The sequence below is a fragment of the Podarcis vaucheri genome (assembly GCF_965113315.1).
Source record: "Podarcis vaucheri genome assembly, chromosome: 12".
In the NCBI taxonomy this organism is placed as follows: domain Eukaryota; kingdom Metazoa; phylum Chordata; class Lepidosauria; order Squamata; family Lacertidae; genus Podarcis; species Podarcis vaucheri.
The window spans coordinates 16917479-16937896 of NC_138750.1; the positions used below are offsets into that span (position 1 = coordinate 16917479).

The 20418-nt window shown below is 45.3% G+C and overlaps 1 protein-coding gene across 1 annotated transcript in view; it reads right to left on the minus strand.

Moving 5' to 3' along the window:
- The window catches only part of LOC309515333 (prostatic acid phosphatase-like), a 264606-nt gene that overhangs the window by 61820 nt on the left and 182368 nt on the right, over nt 1-20418 (minus strand). The window lies entirely within an intron of this gene.

The window sequence follows — 20418 nt, forward strand, 5'->3', positions numbered from 1 at the left end:
CCCGCTAGAAATCCCAGGTGGAGGAAGCCTGGGAACGTGGGGTTCGGCAGGGCACCAGGAGCGCCCCCCTACACACCGGGAATCCCATTTTGGGGCTCCGGAGTGAAGTGGGGTGAGCGGCGCGGTGCTGCGAACTGATTGCTACTTTCACGGAGTGAAGCCGCACAGCCATTGCCGGAGAGTGCTGACTTTTTCCTGTGGACAATTGGATTTAAAACAAGTACCCATGAGTAGAAACGGAAAATTGGATCAAGAAATATCTTAATTTGGTACCGAAGCGGGAAGGTTCAAAACAGGAAGTCCGCCTTCCGCTTTTTGTACATAGACTGAAGCAAAAACCTTGTAAGCTAAAGTCTGGAAAGTCGTTAAAAAAGTTTAAATTTCCTTCATTTATAATTACTGAAACCCCCTTGGAAGCAGGAGAAAAGGGGGGGGGCTTTGTTTAACGCCTGCAGGAGAGGGAGTGAAGAAAGATAAGTTTCCACCGTCTCTAACCTGGGAACGGGGTGTCAGAGACAGAAATTCTTGGAGAAGTTCATTGACCGTGAATGGAATACTTTGACAGATAGCTAAAGAAGAGAAATAAATTGATTCCAATGTTGCCTTCTGCATTCTAAAGAAACAAAATATCTGAAAAATGAAAGTAATTTTCCTTTGTTGGACTTGCCTTAAAAAAAATGGATACAAATAGAAATTGTCTCCTCTAGAGGGAGCTTGCTAAATTGTTGCTGCGTCAACTTCAGGACTCTACAGCTGTCAGATTAAGATCGTGGGACCAGTACTTTTTGACTTTGACTAAATATGAGCTGGGAGGAAGTTTTGGTGCTTGCTTTATGCAAGACAAGTGCCTTGCTGGAACAGATGCATGAGAAGATGGATTTGATGAATGAGAAAATGGATTTGATGACTGTTACGGTTAATAACTGTGGACAAACAGGGAATATTGATACAGAAACTATCCAGGGACCAACTCAGGAACCTGTACTGATTGGGCAAGTGCAGAAGATAACGGAGGAGGTTGCGGTTGCACCTCAAATAATACAAATGGAGAGACCCGAGGCCCTACAGGAGTATAAGCCGCTGTCTTTGAAGATTGAAGTTGGAGTTGGCCAGGGGGAGTCTGGAGCTGAGGAGGTTCTTAACTTTGGAGAGACCTCGAAATATGTTTTTAAATATTTTTTGGACTACATTGATGATTGTGGGGAGTGGGACTCTGGGGAATGGGCTGGTTGGATGAAGGGAGACGAAGATAATTTTGGGTTGGAATCCCCCAGAGACCTACTCCCCAACGAGAAAGGAAAGAAACTAAGAAAGAGACCAACAAAAGACAAGGAAAAGTGCAAGTATAAACAACAAGAAGAAGATCTGCAGAAGGGACATGGAAGAGACTTAAGGGCCTCGGACATTAGATTACCAGGTTGATGGAGTAGATGGAATGGACAGTAAGGACTGACATGACCCGAGACCAGGAAGAAGAGATGTTGGATGAAAATTGGAAGAAAATTTATAAAGAATTCCCCCCCCTAGGGAATTAGCCTAAAATTAGGGAACATTAGGGAAAATGTTGGAATGAAACTATATGACTCTAGTAGAAAAGATATCAGGAGTTATGTATAATCGAGTATTAAGCGTTAAGCTCTAAAGTATTTTTTGGTAAGATAAGGTTAAATAACTTAAGGTAATTTGAATAACAGAATATGGGGAAAGGATGGAAAGGATTTGTTGAGTTAATTAATAGGTTAAATTGTCAAGATAAATTATTTAGTAAAAATTGAGAAAGATGGAAAGAATGCTGAAATAATCAATCAAAGTAGAATACAAAAAGGGAGGTGTGAGGAGGTCAATGAAACAAGCAAATGGAAGTTAAAGATATGTAATATGGGATTCGTGTCTTTTTTTCCTTCTTTTTTATCTTTTTGCTGTATTGTTGCATTGGTTTTTATGTCTTGTTTTTTCCTCTTGTTTTTTCTCTATGTATTGTAGTGTTGTTTCGAAAGCACCTCCGGGGGCAAGTAGATAAATAGGTACCGCTTACCAGCGGGAAGGTAAACGGCGTTCCGTGTGCGGCTCTGGCTCGCCAGAGCAGCGTTGTCACGCTGGCCACGTGACCCGGAAGTGTCTCCGGACAGCGCTGGCCCCCGGCCTCTAGATGTGAGATGGGCGCACAAACCCCACAGTCTGTCAAGACTGGCCCGTTCGGGCAGGGGTACCTTTACCTTTACCTTTACCTTATATATATATATATATATATATATATATATATATATATATATATATATATTAAAGATGTTGGGGTCAATTCAGGTGGAGAGAGACAAAGCGTGAGCACCCATCGCAGAGGCATGAGTTGAAAGTTGGGCTTCCATAGATCTACTCATCAGGACTACTAGTCTCAGGGAGAATTGAGGGCTGGACGGCATTTCTCACCCAAAGCTAATGGGCCTCAGAAGGCCTCCCTTGGCGCATCATTTAATGTGTGGGGGTTGTGAGGAATCAGGAATGGTGCTTTCAACTGCTTCTGAGCTCTGAGACAGCTTGGGGTCACGTGGGGTGAATGACGTAGCAGGAGACAGCATCTACCGTCTTGTGAATACATGTATACTGGAGAATGGAAGTAAGCAATTAAAAAGACCTTGTACAATTGGAGATTGTAAACTTGTGGCCCATTTTTAATCCAAGATCATGCATTTTGTTTCCTTGTGGATCTGCAACCAAGGTCACTGTGAGACTCCATCCCCCCCCCAAAAAAAAGAATAAGATTGACAGAAAAGGAATATTGACACAGCCTGGGAATGTTTTGACATTGTAAGATAGCTATCAGTGGGTCAGTAATGTTACTGGGATCAGGGCCCCATCCATCTTGTCCCTTTCCTAAAAAGACTGGTTAGGTGAGATTTTCCTTGAGCAGGAACAGTCTCTGTTGTTGGCTCTTTTGGGTCATGGCTGTGTGGATGACAGCTATTGAACCACCAAGCAATGGCTCTTATACCAGATTCTGTTTAAAAATCAGCAAAGGCTTGTCTTTCCTCTTTGGGTTTTTGGAATGACCAGTACTTAGAAACAATAGTGCCTATGGGTTTGTAGGTGCTAAGTTCCTGGGTTCAGTAAATGTTAGAATTTAATTAGGGTGCTGGTGCGATAAAACTGTATGTCAAACTACCAAGTGTCAGAATGTAAGCTAGGATGTGTGTTCAACCCACTTCCAATCATCTGGTATTGGCACATATGAAAAGCTAATTAAGCTGGGCAAACTTCCTAAACTGTGTTAATTGAGTCAGTCTGATTTCCTACGAGGTCGTAGCCTGGGGTTATGAGGTGTTAGCACAAGTAAGGATCAAAGGAGTGAGGCTTCTACTTGTGTTAGAAAAGACCTGGGAAGAATCTTAACTCATGGTTTATAATACTAAGGGAGGGTTAAGGAATGATTTTCATAACGTAATGGGCACATTATATCTTGTTTGTAACGTTAGGTAAAGGTAAAGGTAAAGGTACCCCTGCCCGAACGGGCCAGTCTTGACAGACTCTGGGGTTTGTGCGCCCATCTCACATCTATAGGCCGGGGGCCAGCGCTGTCCGGAGACACTTCCGCGTCACGTGGCCAGTGTGACAAAGCTGCATCTGGCGAGCCAGCGCAGCACACGGAACGCCGTTTACCTTCCCGCTGGTAAGCGGTACCTATTTATCTACTTGCACCCGGGGGTGCTTTCGAACTGCTAGGTTGGCAGGCGCTGGGACCGAGCAGCGGGAGCGCACCCCGCCGCGGGGATTCGAACCGCCGACCTTTCGATCAGCAAGCCCTAGGCGCTGAGGCTTTTACTGTTTGTAACGTTAATAATGTGTTATTACGTAACAATATTTTATGGTGTGGTAAAAAAGGTAAAGGACCCCTGGACGGTTAAGTCCAGTCAAAGGTGACTCTGGGGTTGTGGTGCTCACCTCGCTTTCAGGCTGAGGGAACCGGCGCTTGTCCACAGACAGCTTTCTGGGTCATGTGGCCAGCATGACTAAACCGCTTCTAGCGCAATGGGACACCGTGACGGAAACCAGAGTGCACGGAAACGCCATTTACCTTCCCGCCGCAGCGATACCTATTTATCTACTTGCACTGGTGTGCTTCTGAACTGCTAGGTTGGCAGGAGCTGGGGCAGAGCAACGTGAGCTCACCCTGCCATGTGGATTTGAACCGCCGACCTTTTGATCGGCAAGCCCAAGAGGCTCAGTGGTTTAGATCACAGCACCACCCGTGTCCCTACCATGGTGTGTTATAGAAATCTATGTCTGAAGCCCTGGAGTGCAATCCTTTACAAGGCCTTCTCAAGATGAATTTCTCTTTTTAACCAGCCAGTACCTACTGATGTTTCAAATGATGTTTTATTGCTATTTATAGACTGATTTTATTACATAATGTATGTTGTCAGCCACCTTGTTATGCTTTATGAATTATGAACTAACAAATCCTATACAACTATACTCAAAACTTCATCTAGTTCACTTCCATGGGATGTTCCCCTGGTTAAGTGGGCATAGTGCTGCAGCCTAATCCAATTAAGAAGTGAATAGCAAAATCCCATATTGTTCTAGCTGGGGCTTTTTTTTAGCTGGAACTCAGCAAAAATCAGTTCTGGCACCTCTCAGGCAGGTGCCATTGCCATTGTAAGAGAACAAGCGAGGTGTTTATGTTGCGTTTCAGCACATCTTTTTCTAGAAAAATAGCACTGGTTGTTTTTGTAACATCCAGCACAAACAAACAAACAGAAAAAAATTGGGACACAGCTAGGCCTTGCCATATTATCTGGGAACAGGGAACTAGAGTTAAGGAATTTTCTTTCTTCCACAAGACTTTGTCGCCGCCTTTCAAAGCTGTGACTCAGAAAGTACAGAGGCTTGATTTGACTAAACACCTGGTCTGATTCTTATCTAAACGCATGCAAAGTTCTACCTACTGAGGAAACTCTTCCATTGCACCATAATATATTTGACTATTCTTCTGAATTTAATTCCTTGGGTGGGAGCAAAGTGGATCAGGAAAGTCAGAGAGCACAGAACTCTCCCTCACCCCGTAATCACAGGAGTGGTGACATCATTTGCTGGATGTGGGATTTCTTAATACAATAGGAGGGTGGACAATAGGTGGATGGATCTGGCCTGGCACATGATCTTCTTGGCTCAGACAGGTCCTCCCAGCTAATGTGCCAACCACTACACCGCCCTTTGGTAGCTCACTATTTTGTGACTGTCCTAATAGACTGGACTCTCCTTGAAGGTGTGGAGGCTGTCATGATGAAGGAAGCAGCAAAGTATCAGCCTTGTGGGCAGAAGGCTCCAGGTTCAATCCTTGACATCTACAGGTAGGGCTAGAAATGGCCCTTGCCTGAAACCAGAATTCAGTAGGCAGATCTAATTTTACTGCCCTAGGAATGCCTTGGCAGTATGTCTTTGGTTGCAGATTGACATGGAAACAAAAGGCTCAGAATTCTCCTCTCGATCTCCTCTTTTCCAGGCTAAACATAACCATCTCCTTCAACTGTTCCTCAGAAGGCTTGGTTTCCAGACCCTTGATCATTCTGGTTGCCCTCCCCTCCTTGGGTTGGGTGGTTTTGGGGTTTTTTTTTTTAATCACTGCTCCCTGCTCATCAAATGAACAACCTGAGGACTGGGGAGGGGCATTGGCTGGGTGGAGAGGTTTATATCTTCCTGTCCACACCAGTGCTGTGTCAACTTTGAAGAAGGTGAGATGGCTGGTCAGATATTGGGGGCCAGAAACACTTGCATGTGAGGGTATATCAGGAGTTGGGCACCCCTGTTAAAGAGAGAGACAGAGAGAGGGTTTTTTGTTATGTGATATTACTCAGTGAGTACTAGCACAACTTTTTTTTTTTTTTTTTTGCTGTTGCTGGCACCCATGACACTTTAATCTAGATCAGGGGTAGTCAACCTTTTTATACCTACCGCCTACTGATGCATCTTTCTTGATGGTAAAATTTCCTTATTGCCCACCAGTGCTCGATGGAAGGATTCAGGTTGTGCCGTAGAACTCCCCCCCCCCTACCGCCCACCTAGAATCCTGAAATGCCCACTAGTGGGTGGTAGGGACCAGGTTGACAGCCCTTGGTCTAGATATTAATACCAATGCTTTTTTAAACAAACAAACAACCCCACTGTATATATATCTATACAGTGGTACCTCTGGATGCGAATGGGATCCGTTCCGGAGACCCATTCGCATCCTGAAGCGAACGCAACCCATGTCTGCGCATGTGTGGGTCGCGATTCGCCGCTTCTGCGCATGCGCGTGACTTCATTTTGAGCATCTGCACATGTGTGAGCGGCGAAACCCGGAAGTAATGCATTCTGTTACTTCCGGGTCGCCGCAGAGCACAACCCGAAAACGCTCAACCTGAAGCAACTTCAACCCGAGGTATGACTGTATTAAGTGTTTTGAACACTTAGGGGAAATGCTACATAAATACACTTGTGTTATTATTAATATGCCATCTCATTACCTGAATTAGGGCAGTATGGTTGCTGGAACCATGATTACTCTAAAAAGGTAAAGGTAAAGGGACCCCTGACCATTAGGTCCAGTCGTGACTGACTCTGGGGTTGCGGCGCTCATCTCGCTTTATTGGCCCTGGGAGCCGGCGTACAGCTTCCGGGTCATGTGGCCAGCGTGACTAAGCCGCTTCTGGCGAACCAGAGCAGTGCACGGAAACGGCGTTTACCTTCCTGCCGGAGCGGTACCTATTTATCTACTTGCACTTTGACGTGCTTTCGAACTGCTAGTTGGCAGGAGCTGGGACCAAACAACGGGAGCTCACCCCGTTGTGGGGATTTGAACTGCCGACCTTCTGATTGGCAAGTCCTAGGCTCTGTGGTTTAACCCACAGCACCACCCGTGTCCCTATGATTGCTCTACTGTAATACTAAAGCTTAACATGCCTTTGAACATTTGACGTAACTCTTTACACCCAACATCTGGACCCATTACTCCCATTCATAACTGAAACAGTGAAAGCGCATTTGCTTGAGGCCAGCTGGGCATGGAATTCATCTGCACGTCATATGCCACCTTGTACTGATCTTATCTGAACAAGATTTCCCCCCTTCCAGTCTAGTGTGGGCTTGTCACCTTTTATTTCCTTTTATGGAATTATATGTTCTGATGGTTTGGGGTTTTTTTGTTTTGCTTTTTTGGGGGTTTTGTTTAATGGGGAAAGGGCCACAAATGCAGAGCACCCACTGTAACCTAGCATACCTCCAACTTGCTCAGGTATTGAACCAATGTCAAATCTCGTGGCCCCTCCTCCTCCTCCTCCTCCTCCTCCTCCTCCTCCTCTTCTTCTTCTTCTTCTTCTTCTTCTTCTTCTTCTTCTTCTTCTTCACCCTAAGGTAAAGGTAAAGGTACCCCTGCCCGAACGGGCCAGTCTTGACAGACTGTGGGGTTTGTGCGCCCATCTCACATCTATTGGCCGGGGGCCAGCGCTGTCCGGGGACACTTCCGGGTCATGTGGCCAGCGTGACATCGCTGCTCTGGCGAGCCAGAGCCGCACACGGAACGCCGTTTACCTTCCCGCTGGTAAGCGGTACCTATTTATCTACTTGCCCCCGGGGGTGCTTTCGAACTGCTAGGTGGGCAGGCGCTGGGACCGAGCAGCGGGAGCGCACCCCGCCGCGGGGATTCGAACCGCCGACCTTTCGATCGGCAAGCCCTAGGCGTTGAGGCTTTAGCCCACAGCGCCACCCGCGTCCCCTTCTTCACCCTACCCTTCAGCAAAATGGCTCCCCAAACAGGTTGTATGAGATCAGCAAAAATAATTAAAAATACCCGCAGGTTTATAGTCCAAAAGACAGGACATAAAAAAGCGGAATGGACAAAGAGGAGGAAAGAAATTATCAGCTGGAAAAGAAACAGTTTCATGCAGAGGACGAGTCAGTTGAAGCTGGGCTCTCCGCAAAGCTGATGGGATGCCGCTGTTTCCTATCTCTCCCTCTTTGCTGCCAGATTGCAGTCAACCACCTATTCATTACGTGCATTCCATTCATCTACTTTCCCTAGAAACCACAGTATCTGCCTATGACAAGCTGGAAACATTGCTATTGACAGAAACCTGGCCATTTGAGCTCACTGGTTTGCAAACAGCAGGCGGAAACAAATTATACGTAATCCTGGCTGGAAACTGAGCATGGCACTCTCTGCTACATCTCCTGCTGTATATGTGGGTGGTGTGTTCCTGCCTGACCTTTCTGAGGTTTTGTCCTTCAAATTGACAGCTACCAACATATGGACGTCCTTGAAGTACATAGCTGGGATGGGACACACACCTTAAATCTTTCCCGTATTCAGTGTGTTTCTGTTTGCATAACCAGGAAGGGGAGGGAGAGATGCAATGAAAGTTCACTTCCTTTGTAACAAGGGCGAGCAATTTCTGGTCCTCAAACTATTGTTGGTCTCCATTTCACATCATCCCTGATCTTTGGCCATGCTGGCTGGGGCTGATAACAGGTAACACCTGGAGAGCCACAGGTGCCTCATCCTGGCTTTGTAATGAAAAAAAGAAAGAAAGAAAAGACACACTCTTTTTTATTTTCTTGCCCTATTAAGTGCTTTCGATATCTTGAATAATTCCTGGTGAATTTCAGTGCAAGAAAATCCTGAAACTCCATTCTACATCCAAGGCAAATAAGCCGGAGTGTTTAACAAAAGCCGCTGCATCAAATCAGCAAAGACTGCTTTTGAAGAGAGCTACTGAACTTCTAATGTGCCTCTTGAGAGTTTATTTAAAGTAACAAGTTCCTCTAATATACTGGTAATTTTCTCCTGATGGAGTCCTTGCTTCCGCTGCCATCCCATCTACTTTCACATTTATTCCAGGAGATGAGGTATGGTGCTATGAAAGCTCTTTCTGTGCTCTGGTGACATTTCCTTCCAGAAATCAAAGACAACAAGCAGATTAAAACGGAGAGACTGTGGGCGTTTTCATAGAACCACACCTCACTCCAAATGCAGTACTTTTGGAGTGAATGGAGGGGTGTGACTGCACTGCTTACCTGATCTCCCGTTGGCTGAGTTGTTGTTGCCTACTGAGATGGAGAGCAGGAGGAGAGAGAGGCAGCAGTGAGGTCAGCGTGGTGCAAACACGCTGGCAGGAGCACTGGAATGGCTCCGCTGGTGCATTTGCTCTGCACCAGCCTCACCACTGCCTCTCTTCTCCCCCTCTCCATCCTGGTATCAGCAATGACTTGTCAGGAGGGAGCTTATGTAAGCAGCACAGCCCAACCATACTGTCTGCTTCTCTTTTCAATGGAATCGGTTAGGCACTGATTTCTGAGTCACCAAGCAGTGAGAAAAGCATGTGACGATGTGCTTCAGTCCTGAACTCTTAGTTATAAACTGGTTCTGGGGCTAAGCTGGATTCATTAAGTTTAGTCTCTGTGGAGAGTCCAGTACTCACCCAACTATACTTCATACCATTTAGTCCTTTTCATAAGTAGCATACAGTTGGTTTCAGTTCCTATTTTAGTATCATAAACCCAGGAGAGGTCTAAACACATGATTTGAACTATTGATCTTGACTGATGGGGGGGGGAGAGGCAATTTTTCACAGAGGACAGGCCTTCATAGAGGCTGAAATGGTCAGATTGTTAACTGCAAAGTAAAAAGGTAAGGTAAAGGATGTGAATGTCTCACACACTCTCAAATGAAGGGAGAGGATGACCTCTAGTGGTTTTCTGCTTCTATGCAGCATCACTTCCATTGATAATGTTTTTTCAATGTCCTCCCAACATTGATTGATTGTGTGACTGCAGTACATTGTCTATTGCTTTCCTTTTATAGATCAATGCTTTCGTTAGATAGTAAAATTCATGTTAAATTGCTGTTTTAGAGGTTGTTTTTAAAAGTCTGGAATGGATTAATCCATTTTGCATTACTTTCTATGGGAAAGTGTGCCTTGGTTTTGGAATGCTTTGGTTTTGGAACAGACTTCCAGAACAAATTAAGTTTGAGAACTAAGGTACCACTATAATTTCCTGGGTGGCTTAGGGAAAGGTGTGCGTGCTAAGCCTCTTTTGGGAATGAGTTCCATAATTTGGGTGCTGCTCCTGAGAAGGTCCCCTTCATGATCAGTGCCTTGTCAAGGCGAAGGGACTTGAATAACTACAAGAAGCTATGAGCTATGCCATGCAGGGCCACCCAAGACGGACAGGTCATAGCGGAGAGTTTAGACTAAAAGTGATCCACCCGGAGAAGGAACTGGCAAACCACTCCAGTATTTTTGCCAAGAAAACTCCATGGACCTAAAAAAGAAGAAGCTTTGAGAAGAAAGTGAGAGTTTCCAAGGCATGCTCTGCTTCATGGGGTCACGGAGAGTCAAACACGACTAAAACGACTAAACAACAACAACTGAGAAGGCCCAATCTCACTTCCCCACCTAGAGAATCTTTGGAAGTAACAAAACATGGAGCAGGTCTTCAGATGTTGAAGGTAGTACTCATGCAAGGTCACGTGAGAAGAGGTGGTCCTTCAGATAACTTGGTCCTAAGGTGTATAGGACTTTATAGGTAAAAACAAGCACTTTGAGTTGTGCCTGGAAATGGTTCAGAAGTCAATGCAAATGAAAACTAGTGTATTTTCTGATAAGCAACCACTAGCCTCTGCATTTTGCACCAGCTGGAGACTGTGAATGCTCTTTGAGAGCAGCCTCCTAGAGTGCATTGCAACAGTCCAATCCAAACGTGTCCAAGGTGTGAGCGATGGTGGTCAGATCTGCATGATCCAGAAAAGAGCACAACTAGTGCAGAAGCCAATTGTGCTGGTCCCGGGGGGAAGGTTACCGTTGACGTGGTTGAAGTCCGGTCCTGGGTCACACTTCTGGAAACAGTTCACAAAGAGCGAGGCGGGGTCCGAAGCAGGAAGCCGGGCGGGGACGGGAACTCTGGAAGGACAGGTCTGGGTCCGGGCAGAAGCAGGTATCCAACGACGTTGCTCCCGCAACCTGGGACCGGGCTGACTGGCCTTTATCTTCTCTGAGGCCAGGGGCGGTCCCGGCCCCCAGGAGACCCGCCTCTCCTGGCCTTAAGGCGAGCACTCCTCCTGGGAGAAACCAGTTCCCTCCACCTCTCTGCCCTGATCCTCTGCAGCTCAGGAGAGGCCGGTGGGTTACTGGACCCAGGGGGAGACTCACCTTCCCCTGACAGGGCTGGGAGAGGTGCACCTGTAGGCACTGTGTCCTCAATCACCTCCGGAGCCAGAGTGGAATCACCTGGTGCCTGCTCCTGAGGATCCGGCACAGGTGCAGGCGCTTCAGAATCAAGGCCCTGCCCCGGCTCAGCCGGTCCTGGAGGCGGGGACTCCTGTGCAGGCTGGGATTCCTTCGGTTCACCCTCTGAATCGGATTCCCAGGCCATCACACCAATGCTGAGCAAAGGCAATCCTGGCCACAGCCACCACCTGGGCCTCCAGGAAAAGTGCTAGGTCCAGGAGCACTCTCAGTCTGTCAGCCTCTGTCAGGAGTCCTGGTTCCCGTCTTGATAACACAGCAAGTGTAGTTAATTAAAAAGGAAGATTTATTGCAAAAACAAAGTTCACCGGAGGGCTCTAACAAGCCGCCAGCCCCATCAGTCATGATGACCCTTCTGAAGACTGCTTCCTCTGAGACCAGAAGCAGCTGAACTTTTGCTTCTGACATCTCTTGTTTTGCTTCCTGTCTTGGAGCCCTCTCATTCGTCGAGACCTTGGATTGAGAGGGTCAGCTCCCACCTCTTCCCCATTCTCTGAGAGGCTGTCTCTTAGCTCTTTCCTGCCTGATAAACTGCTTCCTTCTCTGTTTGTGGCATTTTGCACTTCTTGAGAGTGTTGGGAGGGTTCTGGCTCGCTTCCAGTCATTCTCTTATCAATTTGCATTCCAAGGGGTGGGGGAGTCGACACTAACCGATGCTCATCCTGCCTGGCAGTTAACCATCTCTGTTCTTGGCTGCTTCCTTCAGCTGGTTGCAAACCTTCCCTGGGATCTGTCTGCAAACCTTCCCTGGGGGCTGGCTCGTTCATGACAGCCTGATCCCTATAGGGAAGTGCAACCCCATAACTCCAAACCACCACCATAAACAGCACCCCAACCCCCATCCCTACATGATGCCCTAGACACAAACCATGGTTGATGACATCAAAAGCTGCTGAGATGTCCAGCAGAACCTACAGGAACACACCCCTTCTGTGCAATTCCTGGTGTAGATTACCCACCAAGATGAGCAAGTCTTTTCTGTCCGAAAGCTGGACTAGAACCAAGAATGGAAAGGATTCAGCATAATCCGTGAAAGTCTGGAGTTTGATCTGTCACTACTCACTCAAGTCCCATATCACACAGGCTCATAGCACCTGGGCCTTCAAGGGTGCCTCTCTGAGAACGAGGAACCAAGTGCCACCCACACAAACTTGCCAGTTCAATTGCACCAATAGTACACCAGGCAGGAGACCATGAAGCACAGGGGAGAAATGCTCTTCTTCATACCAGCAATGAGACACTTGTTCCCCAAAAGCGAGTGGAGCATAGGAGAAGTGTGATGGCCTGGGAGTCCGATTCAGAAGCTGAACCCAAGGAGTCCCAGCCTGCACAGGAGTCCCCGCCTCCAGGGCCAGCTGAGCTGGGGCAGGGCCTTGAATCTGAAGGGCCTGCACCTGTGCCGGATCCTCAGGAGCAGACACCAGATGTATCCACTCTGGCTCCGGAGGTGATTGAGGGCCCATTGCCTGCAGGTGTGCCTCTCCCAGCCCTGTCAGGGGAAGGTAAAGCTGCTCCTGGGTTCAATAACCCTCCAGCCTCTCCTGAGCTGCAGAGGCTCAGGGCAGAGAGGTGGAGGGAACTAAGTTCTGTGAGGAGAAGTGCTCGCCTTAAGGCCAGGAGAGGCGGGTCACCTGTGGGCCGGGACTGCCCCTGGCCTCAGAGGAAATAAAGGCCAGTCAGCCCAGTCCCAGGTTGCAGGAGCAACGTCGTTGGAAACCTGTTTCTGCCAGCACTCAGACCTGTTCTTCCAGAGTTCCCGATCCCGCCTGGCTTCTCGCTTTGGACCCCGCTTCACCCTAGGTGGACAGTCTCCAGACCCTTGACCTAGGACCAAACTCTGACCACGCCTCACGGTAACCTCCCCCCGGGACCAGCACAAGAAGTGAACGAAGGCAGAGGTGTTTCACTAGGAGCTCTCCGTGGTGCTGTGAATCACCATGCCCCATGGGCACCTCCATAGGGCCAGAACAGGACTTTGGGGGTCACTGCTGTAGAAGGGTGTCCACCAGAGGGTGCAATGCTGAATACTCCCCTCAAACCCAGATTGGCCCTGCAACCATTGTCAGGTATCCAACAGTTCAGATGAAGCGGAGTGCCATTTTGCTTGTAGTTGGAATCTCTCTTTCTTGTAAAGAAAGTAGTGATCAAAAAGTCAACTCAGACAGCTTTTCCACCTAGGGCAATATCCATAGCCTGGGTGATCTTGTCCTTTGAATCACATCTTTTATCCAAGCACTGAAATTTGTTCAGTTCTCAGATTATGAATATTTTTAACTATCAACCAAACTTGTTTCCCATGGGGGTGGGGTGGGGACAAAACTCATCTCCCTGGAAACTGCCATCCTTTGCCTCTGGTAAATTCTGGGCACTTAGCCGACAAGTAATTATATTCTTGCAGAGTTACCGAGAGAGCAAGGGAAACAAAAATCTGTATTTTGAAATGTTTGTGCACTAGTTAACTTCTAGTTACTATTCTCATGCAGCTTGTCATGTCATGAGCAAAGAGCAAATTAAACAAGCAGGGCATTGTGTACCGTTTCTTAAAATATAAAGATGACATTTCTCAAATAAGAGGGGATGGATGAATCAGTCCTAGAAATGGACTAGTTGCATGAGAAATAGATGGCATGCTATTTTGGCTAATGAAATTACTTCTGCATTGAGGTGGAGGCAAGAGGGATGAACTGATATCCTGATTCAGATTACAACTGATTGTAAAACACTCAATAGTCATAGAACGTGATGATTACCTACCGTCCCTGCCTTGCGTTAGGCAGAAATAAATGCTATCCTATCAATAGACTTGGAGAATTAGGGTTGTATCAAACTAAGTTTTGTTCAGTGTACGCCCATTCAACTTAATGGACCCAGCAACCATGGCCATTATTTTCAATGGGTCTAATAGGCCCAGATGTGCTGCTGAGCATCTGATTCAACCCTTAGTCAACTGGGAAGTTGTATGGAATGATTCATGCGGCGGGGAGGGGAGCTAAATGTTGACATAGAAAAACAATGATCCTGGTTGCAGTAGTTTGGAAGACATAGCATGTGTGTAACATTGCACCTGGGTTCCTATCAGATAACCTTCAGTTGTGCCCAATCCAATAACACCAGACCTCCGTCACAACACTAGAGCTTGTGGAATCCCAATGAATGTTGGAAGATTCAGGACAGATAAAAGAAAGTACTCTTTCATGCAGTACATGGTGCAGCTATGGAATTCACACCCATGGAAGGCAGTGATGGCAGATGATGGGGTTCTAGATGGACTATTGGCTTAATCCAGCAGGCTCTTCTTATGCTCAGTGAATGAATGAATGAATGACCCTCCTGCCTCAAATGGCCAAGCACCTTCCCTTTTTTCTTGACAGGTCAGTCGGTAGAGCACGAGACTCTTAATCCCAGGGTCATGGGTTCGAGTCTCACATTGGGTGAAATATTCCTCCATTGTGGGGGGTTGGACTAGATGATGCTCATAAAGTAAAGGTAAAGGTACCCCTGACCATTTGGTCCAGTCGTGACCGACTCTGGGGTTGCAGCGCTCATCTCGCTTTATTGGCCGAGGGAGCCGGCGTACAGCTTCTGGGTCATGTGGCCAGCATGACTAAGCTGCTTTTGGCAAACCAGAGCAGCGCACGGAAATGCCGTTTACCTTCCCACCTATTTATCTACTTGCACTTTGACATGCTTTCGAACTGCTAGGTGGACAGGAGTAGGGACTGAGCAACAAGAGCTCACCCCGTTGCGAGGATTCGAACCGCCGACCTTCTGATCGACAAGTCCTAGGCTCTGTGGTTTAACCCACAGCACCACCCACGTCCCGATGAAGCTCATAGCCCCTTTCAATTCTGCGATTCCACGACCCAGCTGCTACTGAGGTTTAAGTGAGAGCAAGCTCTGCCCAATTAACCACCTTTATCTTTTACACTTGGGGGCGCTCAAGTAATTTCATCCTTGATTCAGGGAGGTTCACTGTGAAAAAGCTGTTAATAAGGAGCCACTGAAAGGAGATTTTTTAAAAAAAATTTAAAATGACGAATGAAGCTATGGTTCCATGAATCTGCTAATATGCACAGATGCAAAAGCTAAGAAGCTTGACTCCATCTATCACATTTGATTGCCAGCTGATGGAAAGAGCCATCGGGGTGGGAGGTGGGGGAGAGATATATTGACAGAATGGCTAAGCAATTTCTCCCGCTCAGTCAAAAGGACTAATGGCCTCAAAACTACAATTCAGCACAAAGGTGGAAATGATTTGGCAAAAGATTGGCACTTCCCGCAGAATGTTTTGTGGTCCTGAGAGGGAAGAAGAGGAACATTTATCTTGCCTCTCTTTGCTGAGGCTTCAGTTTGTATATTGTTTACTTGCGCAATAGATGTAAATGGCTCTCATTTTGTCAATCCTTTCATCATATCCCTTCAAACTTTCAGGGAAAGCCCAAGTGAGCACATTCATATTCCCTCCAAAGTATACTTTTAAATTCTCCTATCCCACTGACATTGGTTAATGGGTGGATCTGGAAGAAAATAATGGAATCATAGAATTGTTGGATTGCTAACTTTTAACATTTGAACTACCTCCTCCTACTGGGTCTTCAACAGAGGCTGCAGCAACAATTATTGGCTGTGATAAATATTATCACGGTGTGATGAAAAGCTTTATCTACCAGTTTCTGTAGCCCAAGCTACAGACCAGGCCAGGTTTTTTAATTAGTTGGCAATCTTTACTTTGTGTCCTCATTGAGTTTTTTGGTTGGGCTGAAATGTGCCCTTCAATTCTGATCATGCTAGGATACAGGATAGAGGGGTTCATCCTAATCCAACATCTGTCTCTACAGTGGATGACCAGGTGTCTAGGGGAAGCCCCAAAGTTGCCCCACCCATTTCTGCTTCTAGCTCCGCCCACCATTGCCTAGATGGGAATGTGGGCCTCAGACTAAAAATGCTTCTTTGTGCAAGAACAATTCCAGGTGGTGGCACCCAATCCCATTTCCCCAAAATAACGTAGGATGGGAAAATGCAATTGCCCTAAATTAGAAGGACGATGTTAGAATCCTCTTCAGCTAATGAATAACAAATGCAATGTGGGGGTGGGGGTGGGACCTGGTAGAAGCAGAGAACAGCAAGATGCTCAATTGTTTAGTGGCAGCTCTTCATTTCTTTCTGAAAATCAGGTCTAAGTGGTTGTAGCTGCAAGTTTGATACCCGGTGGCCTTTAAAAAAAAAATAAAAGTAGAAACTTTAGACTCTTGGCCAGGAATTCCCTTTTCTCATGGGAGACAGCATATAATCTGTATAAAAATAGAAAGAAACCCTTAGCAACAAAGACTTTCGGTGTGGAGGCTTTTTTCAGAACTATATTTCGTTTTCATATAATGGAGAAATAGATATCTGAAGGGCCCTAGAAGGCTGGCTTCAAGATCAAAATTGCACTGTTGGAACAGCGAGGATCCTAGGACACAGCTTTTAATCTGTGTGCTCTTTGACAAAGTTCCACTTCAGGGAAGCAGTTCCCTTGTTCCTTTTGCCACTGGCAATACTTTGTGTCACTCAGCCGTGGATTTTTGTAGGTAAAGACATTTTCTTGCGGGGGTGAGATACCACTAACTAGCTCAAGAAGAGTCAGAGGAGTCAAAGGATGCTAGCCAACTTTAGTTAGTTAGTTAGTTAGTTAGTTAGTTAGTCAGTTAGTCAGTTAGTGAATTGCGATTATTCCCTGTCAGTTTCCTGCAAGACAGCTTACAACGACAAACAATGAAATTTCAATACCTAACTCCAATTCACGTTTAAAATCAGCATTCTTTTTGACATAACAAACCCCCAAATCACCAACACCAAATCAATGAAACCTTTACAAGTATTTAAAAGTATGGCCCAAAACAAAACAAACCCCCAAACCAAAAAAAGAGCACATTGATTAAGCGTGTTCTCTGAAGACTTGCTGAGACAAATGGCCTTGACCTACTTTTGGAAGACAGTAGTGATCAAACTCTGCAAGACTTCATAGGAGGAGGTGTGTCAGAAAAGAGGTATCACAACCAAAAATAAATAAATCAGAAAAAGAGGCAACCTTATGGAAGATAATTTATGACTGCCTGGAGGTCTTAATGTTTGTGGAGAATCTGATTGGAAAATGTGCTCTCTGGGTAACCCTGGACTCGCTTTTCCTAGGGAGTTAACGGTCAAAACAAGTCCTGTGAATTCAGTCCAGAAACAAATGTATAATGACTAGTAAAACTCTCTTAAAAGTGGCAAAATTTGGTCCCAGCCTCTGGTGCCAGTTAGCAATGAAGCTACCAGATCAACTGGAATTTCTAGATTGTTTTCAAGGGTAGCTCTATGCCTAAGCACATTACAATAGTCCAGCAAGATATTGCAAAGGTGTGTGTCATAGAGGCCATGTCTCTGTTTCCTAGAAGAGAGTGCACTTGGTTGGTAAAACATCTAAGGCTGGTCAAGTCTTTCTCTTGGGTTCTGTATGCAATCCTCCAGCACCTTTCCATCCATCATGTTATAGCCCTAAGTATTTTATTATGGAGCCAGGTCACCCAAGTTCTTGGCACAATAGTAGTGCATTCATGGTCGACAGCGGTGATGTGGTAGTATTGCGGAAGCATTGCAGGACCATTCATAAAACAGAAGAAACCACTACAGATGCACAATACACTTGTGCCAAGAACACGTTGCAGCTTGTACTTTTAATGGACGGTTGATTTGCAAGGTTGATTTAACGCCACCTCCACAGCATCCTAGATTTGCAGGAGGTTGCATATTCCCTCTCTCTGCTTCAGGGCGGAATTTAAGTGGGCACATAAGATCCCTGACAATTCCAGCTTGTTTCAAAACACTCCGGTGACGTGACAAGACACACACATACCTGCTGTGGAATGGACACAATCGCCAGCTCCGGCTGATCTGAAATTCTCCTAGCAGATGAGCTTCGTGTCAGAGTAGTTATGGCAACAGATGTCAGCACAACCGAATGTTAGCATGTAGGGGAGTTCTGTGTCTGCCCTCCACATCCTGCCCTAATTCTTTCCCTAGTGCCCTGGGAATTACTCTTGTTAGCATGGATATAACAACATGTAGATAGGACTGCCCAATATCTCCAAACTGCAGCAATGAAATGCTGTTCCACCTCTGACACAACTGCTAATGAAAAGTCCGTCTTGTTTATACAAGTGAAATAATGGAGCATGTCAGGTTGCGGTAACAGACATCCAGCATGGCCTCTATATTAAAACTATCGCTACATATTTATATCTCACTAAAATCAACAAACAGGTTACCTGTTCCAGGCGCTTTCTCCCCAGGCAATTATTGGGCCTTTGGCTGTCTCAGAATCTGAGCAGAATAAAATCACCATAACATTTACAACTGATTGAGCCTGGTGCATAACTCATGCAGCTGGGTTTAAAAGTCTAAAAGGCAGTAGCTTAAGAGGCAGCAACATATACAAGTGTTAGCAAAGCTGAAAATCCTGGTCTCTTACTTTAAAACACAGGACTGCTCTGAAACATTTGGGCAGTGTGAAACTGGGTGGATAACTAAGTTCCGATCCACACATCTAAGTATTTATTTGTGTTTTTATATGCACTACTGAATGTATCCATTTGTATGCTAGTTGCTTTAGGAAACCTGTCATGCATAGACATATAATATGAATATAATACCATATGTATAATGGTATCTATAATATGTGGAAATTGTTTGTATTTTTAGTGGAACATGAAAAAAACCTTGCTTCTAATCGAGATCAATGAGCAAATACCAGGGGGGAAATCAACATGAATAAGTTTGACACCAAAACTTTCAGAAAACACCATCCCTAATGGAAAGATCACGAGGCTCCAAAAATAACAGATTGGCAAATCAAATTACAGGAATTGGTGGAGATAGCTCAACTGACTAGTAAACTCAGAGGAAACTCAAAGCAAAAATTTGCGGAAAAATGGGATGGTTATAGAAGATATGTTCAAAAATACAATAATAGTTTTGACTCCGTGCTAGCATTCGAGTGATAAATGAACTCAAAGGAGGTGGACAACAATTAAAGATTTATTATGTTTTCAGAATGTATTAGAAAAATTATATAGAAAGGTTTATTGTTTTGTGTAAATTCAAATGTAAGATAAAATACATGCAAAGGGACTTGACAGGAAGTCAAAGTTGAAGAAAATATTTTGGAAGATAAAAGGGGAAAAAATATTTACTTTCATTATTATCATTTTGTGTACGGGTGTGGGTGTGTGGGTGTCTGCACATATGTGTGTTGTTGTATGCAATGTTTGGGAGGAAATAAGACGGTAAATAACAAATAACAAACTAAATATTGATGTATGTAATTTTTATTTCTGAATTATATTTAGTGGTAGTATGGCTGTATTGTTTTTTGTAACACAAAATCATTCAATAAAAATTATTTTTAAAAAAGAAAGGAAACACCATCCCTAGGTCAGACTAGCTAGCAGAACCCATCATCTAGCAACCACCTGGGATCTCAAATGGAGATCATTCCTATCATAGCTCAGTCAGTAATGAGACTCTTAATCTTAGGGTCATGGGTTCGAGCCCCGACCCTCGTAGTCCCTTCCAACTCTATGATTCTTTGGAGTCTCCTCCATGACCCTTTTTACTGCTGATGCCAAGAATTGGGGAATGGGCAAATCTATCAATTTTGGCTTCTTTAACTCTCTCATTTTTCCTCTTTCAAGCTCAGCCCTCCACAATCTCTTCTAAAGTCCTCATGAAAAATACACCAGTGTTATAGTGCACATTTTCCCCAATATACACATTTTTGTTTGCAATTTTGCCTAATAAACACATTTTGAAAAGCGATTTCCCCATATGTAATGCATTTTTGTATGCTTTTCTCACAAATACATGCATTTTTATGCACACATTTTACCCTAGTATAATGCTTTTTTGAGCACATTGCTTGGCTGGAAAACTGCACTGCAAAATTCGGAGAAGTGTGGCGTTTGTAGGATGTTTGTGTTTCCACTTGTGTATCATTTTGGAAAGTGTTTGATTAGGTATGTTTGCTTTTACACGTGAACCTGAATTAAATGTGAACTCCATCCTTACCAGGGATTGAAGATGAGATTTTCTGTATCCCGATCGTGTGCTCTACTACTGA